At 42.1% G+C, this 16,853-nt stretch overlaps 1 protein-coding gene and 1 pseudogene across 1 annotated transcript in view; one reads left to right on the forward strand and one right to left on the reverse strand.

The window, feature by feature from the left end:
• SH2D4B (SH2 domain containing 4B) overlaps nucleotides 1-16,853 on the forward strand; it is a 123,735-nt gene that overhangs the window by 52,817 nt on the left and 54,065 nt on the right. The window lies entirely within an intron of this gene.
• LOC136381108 (small ribosomal subunit protein eS25-like) lies at nucleotides 113-16,481 on the reverse strand (annotated as a pseudogene).

The raw sequence follows: 16,853 nt of genomic DNA on the forward strand, positions 1-16,853 counted from the left end.
TGGCTTGGCCATCATTCCAGTCCACTCACTCAGCCAGAAGCCTTTACTGGGGGCCAACCGTGTGCCCGGTACCGCCCAGGAGCCAGAGGGTGAGGGCTGCCCCTCAGGGAGCTTACATACCTGCAGGGGAGATTTCTTACACTAACAAAGAAAACCCTGCATTTCCCAAGTTACCAGGAATGTTTTGGCTCTGTGCTAAGCTCTGGGGTATAGAGATGAGGGAGCGTGGTGCTTATCCTGGAGAACTCACCAGCCAGGCAGGAGATGGACACGCAGGATAAGGGCTTCGAGGGACAGTGTCCATGCAGCATTGCATAGCGCAGCTTGATGGTGGCGTAGGGACAGCCGAGGCATGGAGGCTGGAGAGGACGCTCTGGATGGAGTGTCCAGCATGTGTAAGAGCATGGTGACATAGGAATGTGGAGTGCTTAGGAAGGCGGAGATGTATGGGGTACCAGTAAAGTTTGGAGAGTGTCGGGTGGCATGGAGGTAGGTGGAGAGGGAAGGGTGGCTGGCTGGAAGGGTGGTGTTTTGGTGTGCCCTCGGGCTTTCTGTGACTCACGGTGGTAGGAGATGCGGACGTGCAAGGGACTGTCTTGCAGGAAGAAGTTCTTACTCCCGGATTCCTAGAAACAGAGGACACGGTGCGCCACCCAGGAGCACATGGGGTAGCATCAGGCTTAAGCTCAAGCAGGAGAAAGAAGGAGTGAAGGGAAGATGTAGGCAAGAGCCTTTCTTGTGGTTTCCGTGGAAAAGGTAAGGCAGGCAGGGCAAGCAAGCTTACGTTTGGCTAGTTGGAATAATTCCAGTGGGTTCCGGGATGCAGGGGCTATTTCCAGTTGTTTGGAGCCTGGCCCGGGCGTGATTAGGGCAGATGGATGGTGTGACCCAGAGTGTAAGAACTAGACAAACAAAGTGGTTGGGATATGGGCTTTGGATTGGTTGGTTTGCATGGGAAAGGCACCCGTGAAGGACCGTCCTCTACACTCTTTAGGAATTGGCCAGATCTAGGGGGGGCAGTCTCTAGGACTAGCAAGGTCCCAGATGCCAAAAATATAAGAAATACAGAAAATAGAAGGGCATTTAACAAAGGGGCACAGGGGAACCTTCTGAAGGTGAGTGACAGGACTGAAGCTGGGCTTGGGAGTTACAGGAGGCGGCAGGTGAGTGCTGCTCTTTGGAGGCGACCTGGTCCAAGGCCACAGCAGGGACAGCAGAGATGTGAAGTGACTTCCACTTCCCAGCCCTTTGGTCCTTAGACTTTATTTTTCCTTTTTTTTTTTTTAGAGCGAGAGGAGACAGAGAGACAGAGAGAGAGAGAAGGGGGGAGGAGCAGGAAGCATCAACTCCCATATGTGCCTTGACCAGGCAAGCCTAGGGTTTTGAACCGGCAACCTCAGCATTCCAGGTTGACTCTTTTACCCACTGCGCCACCGCAGGTCAGACCCTCAAACTTTCTTAACCATATGTCAGATTCATTAAACAGACTTAAAATTGAAGTATCATTCACACAAAATAAAATTCATCCCTTTAAATTGTACCATTCATTGGTTTTGAGTCTCCTTACAAAGCTGTGCAACCATCACCACTATCTACGGTAATTCCAGAACATTTTCCTCACCACGAAAAGAAACTTTGTACCCACTGGTTACTCCTTCTCCTGCCATACCCTGGAAACCACGATTCTGATTTCCGTCCCTCTGGATTTGCCTATTGTGGATATTTCATATAAATAGAATCATACAGTTGTGGCCTTTGTGTCTGACTTCTTTCATTTTAGTGTGCTCTCAGGGTCCACCATGTTATGGTACGTACGTATCAGCACTTCCTTTTTATGTCCGAATAACATTTTTTTAAGATTTTATTTTTATTCATTTTAGAGAGGGGACAGATAGAGAGAGAGAGGGAAAGAAGGGACGAGGAGCATCAACTCCCATATATGCCTTGACCAGGCAAACCCGGGGTTTTGAACTGATGACTTCAGCGTTACAGGTCTACGCTTTATCCACTGCGCCACCATAGGTCAGGCCTGAATAAAATTCTAATGTATGCATATGCCACATTTTTTTTATCCATTCGTAAGTTGATTGACCTTTGGGTTGTTTCCATTTTGTGGCTATTATGAATAATGTCGCTCTGTACATTTGTGTGTTTTTGTGTGAACATATATTTTCAATCCTTTCGGATATAGACCTAGGAGTGGAATTTCTGGGTCTTACGGTAACACTGTTTAACATTTTGAGGAACTGCCGTACTGTTTCCAAAGCGACTGCACAATTTCATATTTCCACAAGCAGTATGTGAGCATTCTAGTTTCTTCCCATTCTTGCTAACACTTGTTCTCTTTGTCATTTCAATAATAGACACCCCAATAAATAGTGAGGTGCTAGCTCATTGTGGTTTTGATTTGCATTTTCCTGGGGATTAAGGATGTTGGATATCTTTTCATGTCCCTATTGGCCAGCTGTATGTCTTTTTTGAGGTAATATCTATTTAGGTCTTTTGCCCATTTTTAAATCAGGTTATTTGTTTTTATTGAGTTGTATGAGTTCCTTATATATTTTGGATATTAACCCCTTGTTGGATATGTGGTTTGCAAATATTTTCCCCTGTACCATAGGTTGCTTTTTCATTTTGTTGATTTCTTCCTTTGCTGTGCAGTAATATTTTAGTTTGATGTAGTTATTTTTTATTTAATAAAGTTTTTTTTTCAAAATGTACAGCTGGTGGGATACGTTGTTCGTGCTCTTCACTGGCAGCTGGGCATCTCCGCCTTTGGTGTTCCTGGTGTAAATGACTTGAGATCTGTGCTTTGAAACTAGTTGAATAAGTCCTTCACCAAGGAGCTCCTGCAGGGCTGCCCTGGGCGAGGAGCTGTGGAATTTCAATTTTTCAGAGACAACAGTTGGGGGTGAAGCTTGTCGTTGAGAACTTCCTTACAGAGTTTGTCATATGTTGCTTTGTCAAACAAAACTAGGTTATTGAGCTTGTTGCAAACTTTGCTGTTGGACCACTTCTTTTTGACCTTGCCCCGATGTGTTCACTGGGTCTTTGCCTTTCTTGGCTGACTGTCCTGCATCTTTCTTCTTTTTGTCCCTGGGTGGCTGAGCGAAATCTAAGAGCAGCTGCTACCACTGCAGCCTCGCTAACATGTCAGGGGACAAAAAGGCATTACTTGTTTATTTTTGCTTTTTGTGTCATATCCAAAAAAGATCATCGCTAAGATCAATGTCAAGGAAGTTCCTTACCCCTATGTTTTTCTTCTAGGAGTTTTACAGTTTCAGGTCTTACATTTAAGTCTTTAATCTGTTTTGAGTTGAATTTTGTGTATGGTATGAGATAGGGTTCAATTTTATTCTTTGGCATGTGGATATCCAGTATTCCTAACACCATTTATTGAAGAAACGATGCTTTCTCCTTTGTGTACATTTGATAACTTTGTTGAAGTTTAGTTGACAGTATATGTATGAGTTTATTTCTGGACTCTCTTTTCTATTCCATTGGTCTACATGTCTGTTATTATTACAGTACAATACTGTTTTGGTTACTGTAGTTTTATAATATTTCTTGAAATTAACAGGTGAGATACCTCTAGCTTTATTCTACTTGCTCAAGACAGCATTAGTATTCAGAACCTTTTGTGGCTCCATAGGGGATTTAGGGATTGTTTTTTCTAAAAATGCCATTGAAATTTTGACAGGGATTGCATTGAATCCATAGATCACTTTGAGTAGTATGGGTATTTCAACAATGATGATTTTCCCAATCTGTGAACACAAGATATCATTCCATTATTTTGTGCCTTCTTCAATTTCTGTCATCAGTGTTTCATAGTTTTTAATGCACAGGTCTTTCATCTTCATGGTTAATTTTTTTTCTAAGTATTTAATTCTTTTTGACACTATTGTCAATGGATATCTTTTTCTTAATTTCTTTTTTGGGTAGTTTGTTGTTAGTTCTTAGAAAGACTGATTTTTTTTTTGTATCCAATTTTGTTGATTTTGTATCTTGCAAATTTACCAAATTTGTTTATTCTAACAATTTTTTTTTTGCTGAAATCTTTAAGGTTTTTCTGTATTTAAGATCATGTGATCTACAAACAGAGACAATTTTACTTCTTTCTTTCTGATTTGCATACATTTTTTTTCTGTATGTAACAGGGATAGAGAGCAGGACAGATAGGGACAGACAGACAGGAAAGGAGAGAGATGAGAAGCATCAATTTTTTGTGGCAGCACTTTAGTTGTTCATTGATTGCTTTCTTATATGTGCCTTGACTGGGAGGCTACAGCAGACCGAGTAACCCCTTGCCCAGGCCAGCAATCTTGGGCTTAAGCTGGCGAGTCTTGCTCAAACCAGGTGAGCCTGTGCTCAAGATGGCAACCTCGGGGTTTTGAACCTGCGTCCTCCTCCTCCCAGTCCAACGCTCTATCCACTGCGCCACCGCCTGGTCAGGCTAGATGCATTTTTTTATTTTATTTTATTTTTTATTTATTTATTTTTTTTGTATTTTTCTGAAGCTGGAAACGGGGAGAGACAGTCAGACAGACTCCCGCATGCGCTGGTCTGGGATCCACCTGGCACGCCCACCAGGGGCGACGCTCTGCCCACCAGGGGGTGATGCTCTGCCCCTCTGGGGCATCGCTCTGCCGTGACCAGAGCCACTCCAGCGCCTGGGGCAGAGGCCAAGGAGCCATCCCCAGCGCCCGGGCCATCTTTGCTCCAATGGAGCCTCAGCTGCAGGAGGGGAAGAGAGAGACAGAGAGGAAGGAGAGGGGGAGGGGTGGAGAAGCAGATGGGCGCTTCTCCTGTGTGCCCTGGCCAGGAATCGAACCTGGGACTTCTGCACGCCAGGCCAACACTCTACCACTGAGCCAACCGGCCAGGGCCAAGATGCATTTTTTTTTTTAAATTTCTTTTCATTTCCTAATTGCTCCATCTATCTAGGTGGACTTCCAGTATTATGTTGAATAAAAGCCAAGAGAGTGGGCAATCTTGTCTTCTCCTGATTTTAGAGGAAAAGCTTTTACTCTTTCACTATTGAATATCATGTAGCAGTGGGCTTGCCGTATATGGCTTTTATCACGTTGAAGTACATTTTTTTTCTTTACCTAATTTATTGAGAGTATTTGTCATGAAAAGATGTTGAATTCTGTCAAATGCTTTTCCTGCATCTATTGAGATGACAATATGATTTATATTATTCATTTTGTTAATGTGGTGCATCACATTGATTGATTTGCCTATGTTGAGCCATCCTTGCGTCCCAGGAATATATCCCATTTGCTCATGGTATATAATTATTTTAATGTACTCTTGACATTGGTTTGCTAATATTTCATTCAGAATTTCTTTTTCATTTATGTTTATCAGGGCTATTGGTTTGTAATTTTTTTTCTTGTATTTGGCTTTGGTATGAAGATAATGCTGGCCTTCTAAAATGAGTTGGAAGTGTTCCCTCCTCTTCAAATTTTTGGAAGAGTTTGAGAAGGATTTTTAAATGTTTAGTAGAATTCACCAATGAAGCCATATGGTCTTGGACTTTTCTTTCTTGAGATGTTTTTGATTACTGATTCAAATTTCTTACTAGTAATTACTCTGTTCAGATTTTCTATTTCTTCACAATTCAGTCTTAATAGGTTGTGTGTTTTTAGAAATTTATCCATTTTTTCTAGGTTATCTAATTTCTTGGTGAGTAATTGTTCATAGTAGATTCTTATGACCCTTAGTATATTTATGATATCAGTTGTAATGTTTTCTCTTTCATTTCTGATTTTATTTATTTGTGTCTTCTCTTTTTTTCCTTAGTCTGACTGAAAGTTTTTTTTTTTAAAAATCAACTTTAATTTTGTTAATCTTTTCTACTGTTTATCTAGTGTCTATTTTACTCATTTCTGCTCTAATCTTTACTGTTTTCTTCCTTCTACCAACTTTGAGCTCAGTTGTCCATCTAGTTCTTTGAGGTGTAAAGTTAGGTTATTTCGATCTTTTTCCTTTTTGTAGGAATTCTCACTACTGCCTTTCTTCTTTGAATGGCTTCTGCTGCATTCCATGTTTTGGTATGTTGTGTTTCCATTTTTACTCATCACAAGATATTTTTTGATTTCCCTTTTGATTTCTTCTTTGACTCATTTGTTGTTTAATTTCTATATCTATTTGAATCATTCATTATTCTTTCTATTATTGATATCTAGTTTCATACTATTGTAGTCAGAAAAGATAGTTGATATGATTTCAATCTTCTTAAACATTTTAAGACTTATTTAGTGACCTAACCTATTATCTATTCTGAAAAATGTTCCATGTGGGTTTGAGAAGAGTGTATATTCTGCTGCTGCTGAATGAGCTGTATTGTGAATGGCTGTTAGGTCCACTTGATCTTAAGTGATGTCATATCCAATATTTATTGATTTTTATGACTAAATTTCATTATTGAAAGTGGGATACTGACATCTTTATTATTGTATTGCTGCTTATTTCTTTCTTTGGATAAAATTTACTTTATATATTTAGTTGCTTCAATGTTGGGAGCATATTTATTTATGATTGTTATACCTTCTTAATGAATTGACCTTTTAATCATTACATAATGATCTTCTTTTCTCTTGTTACCATTTTTGGCTTCACGTTTGTTTTGTCTGATATAAGTTTAGCTACCTCCTGTTCTCTTTTTGTTTCCACTTGCATGGAATACCTTTTTCCATCCAAGAAGGGAGAGCATTGGAAAAGACCCTGTGGGGGAAATGACATTTGGTTTGAGAAAAGTGGGAAGGTCAAGAAGGCAGGGAATAGCACCCAGCAAAAGCAAAGTTATTGTGTGCATAGGGTATGGGGCATGTTTTAATGTGGCTGTAGCCTGAAGTTCAAGGATGAAAGTGAGGCTAGAAAAATGAGATGGTCAAGAGCTAAGAAGTATTCATTCATTCATTTAAATTCAGAATGGAAGGCAACGTAGGGCAAAGGCTTATACTGAAAAGATAAGAACAATTAGGAAGTCACATGAGGCTACTGTGGTGTGGGGAAGGAGCGCCAGACTAGCAGGACTGCCCTAGCTCTGCCTCTCACTAGTGTGGCCGTGAGCAGGTTCTTGCTCAGTTTCTTCATTTGTAAAATGGGGCAATCATTTTGTGTTGAGGCTTGTTGGGAGGCTGAAGTGAGAGGGAAAAACACAGGTGTTTCTAAGTGGTAAAGGGCTGTCGCTGGTGAAGTGTTTCTCTGTTTGTAGCTACACGATGAGATGGAAAGTCATGGGCCGGGCTGGTGTTTCGTCAGGGATGGAAAATGGAAATCATCTGGCCCCGTGCTGCCTGATTGCTAATTAATGTTCTGCGTGGCAAGAGAAAATGGAAAAACCTCCAGAAACAGAGGAAAGATATGATAATACAGGTCCCTTTTGGTTCCTCACTTTATGCTTTCTTAAAAGAATGATGAGCTAAACTTCGCGGCCTGCCATTCAAATCCAGCAAAGCCATTCTGCACTCAATTAATTTAATATGAAAGATAGAGTGGGCCATTAATCTACCCGGAGCAGCAGTTTTTGATAAAGCACTTAAATTAAATTCTCCAAGTTAGAAAAAAAGAATTGTTCCCTTTGGTATCACTTGAATACAGACTTAGTTATTCAGTTCAAACAGCAGAGCACACTCTGGCTTCTGCAGCACTCTGAATAGATCAGGCAGAAATCCATTTAATTATTTCTCAACGGTAAACTGTTGGAGTGTGGCGTTAAGTAACATCTAGTTACCCCGACATTTAGAGATGAGCCAGGAGGACTCGGTCAGTGATATTGTTGACAGGAATTGGAAGAATGTTATTGTTAACCTCTCCCTCCATTCCTTCTTGAACTGTGTGATTCCAGTTGGCCCCCTCACCCACAGTTTGCGCCTTGCCAGGTTGTTGTCAGAGCTTCATGAGAAACCGTGTGCCCAGGCCCAGGATGGAGTCTGGTTATATGGGCTCCATTTTCTTCCTTCCAGAAAGATCTGAGTTGTGCAGTCTGGGTTTAACATCAGTGATTCTAAAATGCTTGGGACAGGTAGAGCTGCAGGGGCTTGTGGAGATCCCTGTGCTCTGGAGAGGGGGAGGGGTAGAGCAGAATTTATGGCTGGGAGGGAAGCTGAAGTATGCCACGAAAAGGACTGTTTCTATCCACTGACAGGATGGAAAATCATGCCATAACTCATTGAAGCTGCTCCTCAAACTATGGTGCCATGTGATTTCTTTTTTAATTTAGAGATTAAATGTAATGGGGTGACACTGGTCAATAAGAGTACATAGGTTTCAGGTGAACATCTCTTAGCATATGAACTGTTGATTGCATTGTGTGTCCATCACCCAAAGTCAAATCATTTTCTGTTACCACATATTTGTCCCTCTTTAGCCCTCTTCCCCGGTAACCACTGTACTTTTATCTATGTCCATGGGTCTCAGTTTTATATCCCACCTATGTGTGAAATCATCTAGTTCTTAGCTTTTTCTGATTTACTTATTTCACTTAGTATAATGTTCTCAAGGTCCATCCATGTTGTCATAAAAGACACTATGTCATCATTTCTTATGGCTGAGTAGTGTTCCATTGTATATATGTACCACATCTTCTTTATCCAACTTTTTATCTTTAGTTGTTTCCATGTCTTGGGCACTGTAAACAATGCTGCAATGAACATAGGGATGCATGTGTCTTTACGTACCAATGTTTTTTAGTTTTTTGGGTAGAACTCAGTAAAGGGATTGCTGGGTCCTATATTGAATAGTAATTCTATTTTTAATTTTTTGAGGAAGCACCATACTGTCTTCCGTAATGGCTGTACCAGTTTACATCCCCATCAGCAGTGAATGAGGGTTCTTTTTTCTCTACAGCCTCTCCAACACTTGTTATTACCTACCTGTCTTGTTGATAACAGCCAATCTGACAAGTGTGAGGTGGTATCTCATTGTAGTTTTGATTTGCATTTATTTAATAGCTACTGAGGATGAGCATCTTTTCATATATCTGTTGGCTATTTGTACGTCTTCATGGGAGAAGTGTCTGTTCAGGTCCTCTTCCCATTTTTTAATTGGATCGTTTGCTTGTTTTTGCTGAGCTTTGTGATTCTTTATATATTTTGGATATTAACCCCTTATTAGAGCTGTTTATGAATATCATCTCCCATTTCGTTGGCTGTTTGTTTGTTTTGTTGTCAGGGTCTTTCGCTGTGCAGAAACATTTTAGTTTGATATAGTCTCATTCATTTATTTTTGCCTTTACTTCCCTTGCCTTTGGGGCAAATTCATAAAATGTTCTCTACCACCAAGATAAGTTTAGTACCTATGTTTTCTTCTATGTAATTTATTGTTTCAGATCTTATATTTAGGTCTTTGATCCATTTTGAATTAATGTTTGTGCATGGGGACAAACTGTAGTCGAGTTTCATTCTTTTGCATGTGCTTCCAGCACCGTTTATTGAAGAGGATTTGTTTTCTCCATTGTGTGTTTTTGGCTCCTTTGTTGCAGATTATCTGTCCGTATATATGTAGTTTTATTTCTGGGCTCTCAAATCTGTTCCATTGGTCTGTATTGCTTCTTCTATTTGTTGGAAGACTTTGAGAAGGGTAAGTACCAAATCTTTGAATGTTTGGTAAAATTTACTAATCCATCTGGTCCTGGATTTTTCTTTTTGAAGAGGTTATTGATAGTTGTTGCTATTTCCTCCCTGCTTATGAGCCTATTTAGTCCACTTCTTTGTGACTCAGTCTGGGAAGATTGTATAGTTCTAGGAACTTATCCATTTCTAGACTATTGAATTTGGTGGCATAGAATCTTTCATAGTATTCTAGTATGATCCTTTGTATATTTATGATTTCTGTGGTAATTTCTCCTCTTTCATTTTGAATTTTGTTTATGTGAATCATTTCTCTTTTCTTCTTACTGAGTCTAGCCAGGGGTTGGTCAATTTTATTGATTTTTTCAAAGAACCAACCCTTTGTTGTATTAATTTTTGCTATAGTTTTTTTTTCTTTTCTTTTTCTGAAGTGAGAAACAGGAAGGCAGAGAGACAGACTCCTGCATGTGCCCGATTAGGATCCACCCGGAAAGCCTGCTAGGCAGCAATGCTCTGCCCATCTGGGGTGTTGCTCCGTTGCAACCAGAGCCATTCTAGTGCCTGAGGCGGAGGCCATGGAGCCATCCTCAGTGCCTGGGCCAACTTTGCTCCAATGGAGCCTTGGCTATGGGAGGGGAAGAGAGAGATGGAGAGAAAGGAGAGGGGGAAGGGGGAAGAAGCACATGGGCGCTTCTCCTGTGTGCCCTGGCCAGGAATCGAACTGGGACTTCCACACGCTGGGCTGTCACTCTACCACTGAGCCAAAGTTTTTTATTTTCTATTTCATTTAGTTCTGCTCTAATTTCTACTATTTATTTCCTTTCTTCTGCTGACTTTGAGGTGCCTTTGTTCTTTTTCTAGTTCTTTCAGATGTAACAGTAGGTTGTTTGCTTGGGATCTCTCTTGTTTCTTGATATAAGCCTGTAATGATATAAACTTCCCTCATTACTATTTTCATGGCATCCCAGAAGTTTTGATATGTCCTGTCATTTTTGTTTGTATATATCTTTCAATCTCTGCTTTTATTTCTTCTTTGACTCGGTCAATTTTAGAAGTGTGTTGTTCTTTATTTCCACATTTTTGAATGTTTCTTCCTTTTTGCTATTGAATTCTAATTACAAAGTCTTATGATCATAGAATATGCTTGATATAATTTTAATCTTCTTGAATTTGTGGAGGTTAGTTTTGTGCCCCAATATATGGTCTATCCCTGAGAATGTTTTATGCATTCTAATCTGATATTCTGGGATGAAATGTTCTGTAAATGTCTATTATGTTCATTTGGTCTAGTGTGTCATTTAAGGTTGCTATTCTTTATATTAATTTTCTGGTGTGTTGAGTTTTCCAGGTATGATAGTGTTTTTGTCTGTTTTTATTTTTAGAACAGTTAGTAAATGTCATATATTTTGGTGCTCCTGATTCAGTACATATATATTAAGAAATATTATGCCTTTTTGATATAGTGTGCTCTTTATCATTATGAAATGTTCATCTTTGTTTCTTGTTACCTTTGTTGTCTTAAAGCAGCATTGTGACATATGAGTATGGTTACACTTTCTTTCCTTTGGGTATTACGTATTTGCCAGGAGAATCGTTTTCCAAGCTTTCACTTTGGGTCTACGTTTGTTGCTACAGCTTAGATATGTCTTTTGAAGGCAGCAGAAGGTTGGGTTTTGCTTTTTGATCCAATCTGTACTCTGCCTCTTTATTAGTGAGTTTAGTCCATTTACAAGTTTCAGTTCTGTGAAATTCCTAGGCTGACCTCCACTGAGATGTTGCTTTTGCAATGATAGAGGCAGGGCTGCAGTTGCAATGATGGGGAAGGTGAGATTTGAGGGCTTTATGGCTTTAGCAATGGTGATCTCAGGCCTCCAGATGCTCCTCCCTTCATCTCAACAGACCATGGGACCAGATACAGAGCATCTCTATTCTTTAGGGGAGGGAGTGGCTCTGGAGAGCTAGCTGTGGGGTAAGTCTCTGCCAGTGTCAGTATGCATAAGGTGAGGGAAGAGGGATCTGGGAGGCTGGATGGCCATCCTTTGTTTTTGGTTTTCTCTGTCTCCTTGCTGAGTGTGGGCTGCTGGCAGACTATGGGAGCACTGGCTGTGACCCATCGTTCTGCTGCTTTGGTTCAGTATCTCTCCAAATTATCTCTAATCTCTCTGCTCCTCCCAGCAGGAAGAAACTTCGTCACTCCTGGTTTCTCCCCTCTCAGCAGCCCTGGCAGACAAAAACCCAGACAGTCATGGTCTCTCTCCTCTCCTCTCTGGAGCCTGACCACAAGTGCTTCTTATCCTCTGCCACCTTCAACCCTTCCCACCTTTAGTCCATTCAGTGCACAGATCTTTTCAGACAAGCCTGTGAGCCCAGCTGGGGTTTCTTTGCTGAGTTACAGCTGTTCAATTTGTTGAAATTTCAAGGGGAAAGATCAAGGGTGTCTTTCACACTGCCATTACTCTGATGTCATCTAATGATGCCATGTGATTTTGGTTTTACAACTCAGAATAATGCCAGTGTGAGTTCCCACATGCTTGGCTTATGTCTTGCTTTGTGTTCTCTCTTCTTTTGAATTGCTGAAGATTCATCAGAGGCTTAATGTTGTCCCAAGATGGAGTTATTCTGAGAATGCTCATTTTAAGGGACCCCTGAAGTTGCTCCTGGTGGCCACAGGGGTCACTGGTGGCAGCCATCAGGAATTGCAAGCAGGACAAGGTTGGTAGGCAGATGACCTCGGAAACTTTGGAGCCCGAGTGGAGAGAGCTCTGTCCCTTGTCTGCATTTAGCTTGGGTGAACCTTGTTTGCTTTCCTTGAGGCTCATCTCTCAGGGTTCACTCTCTGGTATCAAACCTCTTATTCACCACATGACAGACAGCTGCTCCAGCAGGTTGAGCCACTGGAGGCCTGGGTGGACATCCTTCAGTATCTGCACTGTCTGTTTCCCTTTCTCAGGAGTCAGGAATCTCCTTTTTACAAAGATTTAATTTTCCCCATTTTCCTGACAAGTACTCCTGACTCTACTCAGCTCCCACCCCATCCCAGGTCGTCCCTGTCTGCACCCCTTTGCACCTTGACCAGAATGGATCCTTTCTAAGATGGCCTTCTAGTTACCTTACCTCACAGTGAACACAACAATGGCAACAGATAACATTTAACAAACCTCTGCCATGTGTTAGGGACTGTTCAGTCTCCTTCTACGTACTCTTTACAGATGAGGACATAAAGATGTGGTAATTCAAGTTGTTCACGGTCACATGGAGTAGAAAATGAAGCAGAATTTAAACACATCTGCACTGACACAATTAAAATCTCTTCCTTTATAGAGGATTACTCACATTAGTGATATTATTCTGTTTACCCAAGTTTACTACAAACTGATATTGCTCTGAAGAATGCAGTTTCTCTGTAGAATGGAACTGGATCATTTGGGTCCTGTAAAGCATAGAGTTTTTCTATCTGGGCAGAGGTTGGGAGAGGTCTCAAGGAACATAGATAAGTTCTCTAGAAAGAGGTCTCATGAAGAGCAGCTACTAATGATCTTTATTTATTTTATTTTTTATTTAAGTGAGAGGAAAGGAGATAGAGAGACAGACTCTTGCATGCACCCTGACCAGGATACACCCTGCAAACCCCATCTGGGGCCAATGCTCCTATCAACCAAACTATCCTTACCACCCAAGGCTGATGCTAGGACCAACTGAACTATCCTCAGCACTCAAACCAATCGAGCTACTGGCTGCAGGATGGGAAGAGGGAGAGAAGGGGGAGAGTGAGAGGAAGAGAAGTAGATGGTTGCTTCTCATGTGTGCCCTGACCGGGAATTGAACCCAGGACATCCGCATGCCAGGCTGACACTCTAACCACTGAGCCAACAGGCCAGGGCCATGAATGATCTTCTAGAACCCTGTGCCTATGGGTCCTTTCCTTCTGGAATTTCACCTCTACCTCAACATATTCAAACTCAGTCCTCCTCTTCCTCTTCTTCCCAACTGGCTTCATCACCTGACTGTCAAAGGCAGAAAATTGGCTGTCATTCTGGTCTTTCTTATTTGCTTACCATCAATCCACAAACTTACCAAGTTGTAAGGATTCAACCTCCTTAATATTTTTTTAATTTACACCCCTCCTTCCCATTATCCTAACTGTCTTAACTTTAACCCTCATTGTTCTTTTAATTCTTGTCCCTCTCAATTCATTTCCAACAATGGAGCCAAATCAATCTTTGAAAAGTGCAAGCAGCATCCTGTTCTCCAAGTTAAACCTTGTCAGTGGTTTCCAATTACTCCTCGGTAAAACGTTCAAGTTCATCAGCCACTATTTACTGGTCTCCTAAATGGCCCTTTCTGTTCTTGCATCATCATTCTCACACCTCCCTATGAGAGCTTCCATCTGGCCATGCTGACCCATTCCAAGAGGGATGCCTGAACTTTCTTTTTTTTTTTTTTTTTTTTTTTGCCTCTGGGCCTCTTTTCCTGAACTTACTCTGCTTGGAATAAATTGAATCTTGGGTGTCTGCCAGGCATTGGCTTAGAGGTCATTCTCAGGAGGATGTCTTTACCTGGAGCCCCACAAATCCTGTGAGCACCTCACCACAGCTCCACTCACCATTTGCTGGCACATTTTTTCTGCTAGACAGCAAAGTCTCTGAGGGCAGAGACTGTCTTGCTTATGGCTGTACACACATACCTTTGCACCAGCTTGGTAGCCAGCTGACGTTATGCCCTTGTGAAAATTAGTAAAAGGCTCAGATTCCTCAAGACTTTGCCATCTGCTAAAAAATTGTTACTACATCTGCACAAATCTATGATGATCATGTGGTGACTGTGCCCCCTGCAGCTGTGCATCACACAGCTTGGTCCTGCCCAGCACGTAGCTGGCATAAAGAAGGCACTAAATACACCCGTGGTAGATAAACATGCACCCCCTGCCCAAATGGGCTATTTAATGTGTTGAAAACCCTGCCTCTCGCAATGACAAGCCTGGTTGTATTTCTGGAGCTATGTAACTGCTCACAGAGATTCTTCCAAGAGGAAAACCAACTCATGTCATCTCTTTTGTTAGAGAACTGAGCCCCTAGGGGCCTTGCACACAGGTAAGGGCATGATTTTAGAACAGCCTGGGAGTTTTGACAGCCCTTAGATGAAGGAGGGTACGTTTCCATGGAGAGAAAACTAAGACTCAGAGGGATGAAAACTTGTTCTAGGCCAGACAGAGAGTCACACCAAGCAGAAGGCTCACCTCCCCACTCCCCCAAGAGGCAGGGGCAGCTGAACCTCCCAGGTCTGAGATGGCTGAGGTTGGACTCCAAAAACTGTGATTCTGGGTTTCTTACTGAGCAGAAGGGTAGGAGGGTTCCAACCAGGCAATAGTGGGGAGCAATGTCTCAATCCTGAGCAGGTGACCCCAGACTTGACAGGGTGGGCACACCCCTGTGACAGGAGGGTAGGCCAGAAGGGACCTTTCCTTCTGGTCTGCAGAAGAGAGACAAAAGGCTGCAGTGCACACACAGCTGGGCACACACCAAGACCACGAGGACAAGCAGTTAGGTGCACTTTGGCTTCCTCAACAAACTGCGATGTTACAGCATGTCCATTTTTTTTATTATTGTAGTAAAGTATACAACTTAGAATTTACCACTGTCACCATTTTAAGTGTCTAGCTCAATGGCATTGGGTACATTTACACTGTACTACCATCATCATCATCTCTAGAACTTTCTTATCTTCCCAAATGGAAACTCTGTGCCCATTAAATTTTAACTCCCAATGAACGAGTGACATCAGAGAAATGGTGCCGTGAGGGGTGCTCCCAATATCTCCCCCTGAAATTTCAACAAATTCAACAACTAGAGACAGAAAAACAATCTCAGGAGCATCTGAAATATACACACACCAGACAAAGGTATGATTAGGTGAAAAGGTGGCTGAATATATAACCCACTCTGAAAGAAATAAGACAGAGAACGGAGTATTCCTTTTTCCTCACTGTTCTGAGGAAGGGCTGCTTTCACCTGGGACTGAGAGAAATGGAGGATTTGGAGCAGAGGGAGGAAGAATGGGATAGGGCAGATGATCAAGCAGAGGAGAGAGTGCCCCGGCTCGGCCTGAGATCACGGGCACAGCTAGTGCGGGCAGCAGATTCTGATGGAGGTAGCCAGAGCAGGTCGCCCGCGGAGGCTGGCACCAGAGCGGATTTGGGCTTTGTGCACTCCCAGTCCACAATTGCGGGTGGTATGTGAGTGCCTCCACCTGTCACCTCTGGTATGGGTGCACGTGTTCACAGGTGGAGGGGCTAGGCCCAAGATTGTCAGCAGTCGACTTCTGCATGGGCTGTATCCAGTGTTTCTGTGTGGTCCCAGCTCCCTGACCAACAGCACGGGAAGTGCATAAGGGCCAGAATCCATAGGCCTGGACCTGTCCAGGTGGGGTGCCTCTGCAAGCTGATACAGGTCAAAAAGCACATTCCTGTGAAGCAGACCTCCGAGTACACTGCGGAAATTGTGGGGGCTGGGCTATGGGTTTCCAAATGGGGCACAAGGGAGAAAAGCCTGTGGAGATTAGGTTCGTGGAGCACTGAGGTGTACTAGACATGCCCGGGGGCCCTTGGAAAGGCGCCTGATCAGCAATTGGCTCCCTGCCCTGCCTGTTTTCTCTGGCAGCTCTGGTTGGCACAGCCTTACCCAGAACTGTGCTTTGAACGGTGCTGGAGGAAGAACTTGGCAGCTCTTAGAGCCTCTTGCTCTGCAAGCAGTGGAGCAACTTCACAGTTAAGTCCCCAGGCTGCTAGCTCAGGAGGGATCAACATAGGGAGAGGCACTGGGAAAACTTACTCTCCCATTGTTAGAACCTGAAAACCCTAACAAGCCCAGCCTACCAATGGGACTGAGGCCTAGCCTACGTCATTGCCATAGTGACACATCAGCAAATCTCTACTCAAAATCTCCACAGGGACAAAACCTGTAGTACAGTGCCACCTGCTGAAAAGAAAAAGAAAAAAAGAAGCTATCTCTCAAAACCAGGAAAAAATTACAATTTTTATAACTTTTTAAAATTTTTTTATTTTTTTTATTTTTATTTTTCCACTCTGGTCATTTTATCTTCTTTCCATTTTATTCTTTTCTTTTCATTTTGAACTTCGTTATCCATAGGTGTTACATTTTTCATTCTTGTTTTTTTTTATAAGGGTTACATTTCAAAAACCTTAACTTTCTTTTTTCTTCTTTTCTCTTTTTTCCCCTTCTACTTTTTCTCTCATTCAATCGTCATTTATCAACA

The sequence above is a fragment of the Saccopteryx leptura genome, chromosome 9 (genome assembly GCF_036850995.1).
Source record: "Saccopteryx leptura isolate mSacLep1 chromosome 9, mSacLep1_pri_phased_curated, whole genome shotgun sequence".
In the NCBI taxonomy this organism is placed as follows: domain Eukaryota; kingdom Metazoa; phylum Chordata; class Mammalia; order Chiroptera; family Emballonuridae; genus Saccopteryx; species Saccopteryx leptura.